Source organism: Schistocerca serialis, chromosome 2 (assembly GCF_023864345.2).
Source record: "Schistocerca serialis cubense isolate TAMUIC-IGC-003099 chromosome 2, iqSchSeri2.2, whole genome shotgun sequence".
NCBI classification, from domain to species: Eukaryota; Metazoa; Arthropoda; class Insecta; order Orthoptera; family Acrididae; genus Schistocerca; species Schistocerca serialis.
The window spans coordinates 1000374862-1000377313 of record NC_064639.1 but is presented as its reverse complement, the minus strand read 5'-3'; the positions used below and the strand labels follow the sequence as shown (position 1 = coordinate 1000377313).

Below are 2452 nucleotides of genomic sequence, written 5' to 3'. Positions count from 1 at the left end.
AGTTAGTACTTAACAAAGACATTCAACACATGCAAACACACTCATCTGACGCAGAGCTAATGGACTTGAAAACATTGCTTGATCATAAGATAAGTGAAGCTACAGCTCTCAGTGTACATGAACGTATAAAACTACAGGAAGTGTTATCCAAATATTTACAAGTTTTTACCAAACGATTAGGTGTTATCAACACGTATGTGTACAAGATTGAAGTTAAGCCTCACAAGATCTTCTACCATAAGACATATAACGTACCGTTATCTCAACGACCTGCTGTGTGGCAAGAACTAAAACAAATTACAACATAGATTGTAAGTAGTATAGAAATTTTCATTTCAGCGGTTCCAGTGACGCGGTTGAAGACAGAAGAACTTTTCTTTCAACGCCGCGGCACCACCGAGAAGACTGAATATTGAAGTAAAATTTATGATTACGTAGCAGTGAATGATATACAAATTTTTCACGGAACATTTGTGACTGTAGGTACCACTGACTTGATATGACACCTGACGAACTGACAGACGTCATCTGTGAAGCGATCTTTTACTTTGAGAAATAGATTAGACGCACATCTCTCAACACGAAAAGCATCTATCAGTAGTCAAGGCCACACAGACACTCTACACACACGCACAAAACGCGAGGAATCGAACATTTTCTCTCTCTTACTATTTTGAATATTTATTGAGTAGCGAAAACGGCTGGTCTTGCCTACTGATGTAATGAATGTTGTGTCTAACCTATCTTAATTTCAGATGACATCACAAAAAACATCGATAATATCCCAGCAAAACCGCTAAAGAGGATGCAATTCATGTAATCAAATGTGACACAATGTAATAACCTATAGCTATGTAATGATGATGTAAACATGTTTATGTGCAACTGTATTATGTTTATGCTAAGAAAATATGTGACGTGTGTATGTATAATTACTTATTTTTTTAACTGATGTATCATGTAAAAATTTGAACAAAACGAGTGCCGAAAAGACATTGCATAGTGAACCTCTGTTCACGGACATTAACGAACATTACTAACTCTGCAACTACGCAGAAACCTATGTGAAGGAAACGGTTAATGCCATTCATTATGCATCGTACCTTTGTAAACGCGATGAACGATTTCCTTGATTAATAACTACGAACATTTAGGTGAGCTATATTCAGCAAAAAACTGAAAATGTGAAGTGAATAATTCGTGCATCGTCTAGTGACATTACTACAGTACCCAACTTCAAGATGTTAACTGGATTAAATGGACACAAAGTGCCTGTCCAGAAAACAACACGACGGGTGGAAGAGTTTTGGTTGGAACTTCAGGGAATGAAATGTTCTCGAAATGTGACGGACACTCTTACCTGGACTGTCCAAGGATCGACGCCAGCTATGTGCCGTCCGAGGTTCTGCAACCAAGCTTCCACGGAATGTAAAAAAAAAAAACGAACTGCACGTGGACCAATTACTCGACGGGTCACGTCTGATCTGTAATAAACAATGCTTTTTGTCACAACGAACTGCATCACAACGACTATAAAGGAAATAGGAAATGGACACGCTTATGTATTAATCACGTTGTTATACAACGATGTTACTGTGATCAAAAAACTTTACCACGACGATACTAACCTGTAAAAAATTATTGTGCAGCAGATGAATATGAACTGTGATAACGACACCATGTGTATAGGTCAACGCACCTGAAACAACAGAACATTTTTCGTTGAAGCATTTCATTGCAATGCTATGTAACTAAGAACATTCAACAATCTAAAGTTGTATTGTATTATAACAAATATTGTAATTTTAAAACTAAGTTACCTGTCATAGAATGTAGTCTTCATATGTAATCTTGGTGGAATATTTTCTTTGTGCAACGACTAAGAAATGCGCGCGCACACGAACAATATGAACTGCAATACTGTGCCGCGTGATCTAAATTTACGAAATAACGGCAGTGCCGTAGTTACACAGACGCTTCTGCGCATGCGCGCACTCTGTTTTGCCAACATAAGAACTTTTTCGGCGCACGCGCGTCATTCAAATTTTGTATATAATATACAGTATAATGTAAGTCATGTAAATAGTTGTAGATAACTTAGATTTTCTTGTGCCTTTAGGTGAATTGCTCGCCTGCAGGTGTGTCCTTTCGCCTCGCAATTCAGGGGGCAATATAAAGGCACATTTGCATGCCGAGCGTGAGTTTCCTCGGAAACGCGAGATATTAATTAAATAAATAATCAGTGACAAATAAATAAAGCCTATGGCACACAACTGCAGCGCTGTGTCGCTGATAAAACAAAAGTACATTTACGTTACTCGTATGTTTGATTAAAAAAAAGGCAGAGCTCTCGTTGAAGTGGTGCGAGAAGCACGTATTTTAGTTTATTGTCTGGCACACCGCCATATTTCATGATATAGAAAATTACTGCGAGTTGCAACCATACTAGGCA

At 38.0% G+C, this 2452-nt stretch overlaps 1 long non-coding RNA gene across 1 annotated transcript; it reads right to left on the bottom strand.

Moving 5' to 3' along the window:
• Positions 1–1360: 1360 nt before the first annotated feature.
• On the bottom strand, positions 1361–1944 carry LOC126456690 (uncharacterized). The gene is made up of 3 exons (XR_007585374.1): positions 1821–1944; positions 1629–1699; positions 1361–1484 (listed from the first exon to the last, which is right to left on the bottom strand). It is a non-coding gene; the product is annotated as an uncharacterized LOC126456690 (long non-coding RNA).
• Between the last annotated feature and the right edge of the window lie 508 nt (positions 1945–2452).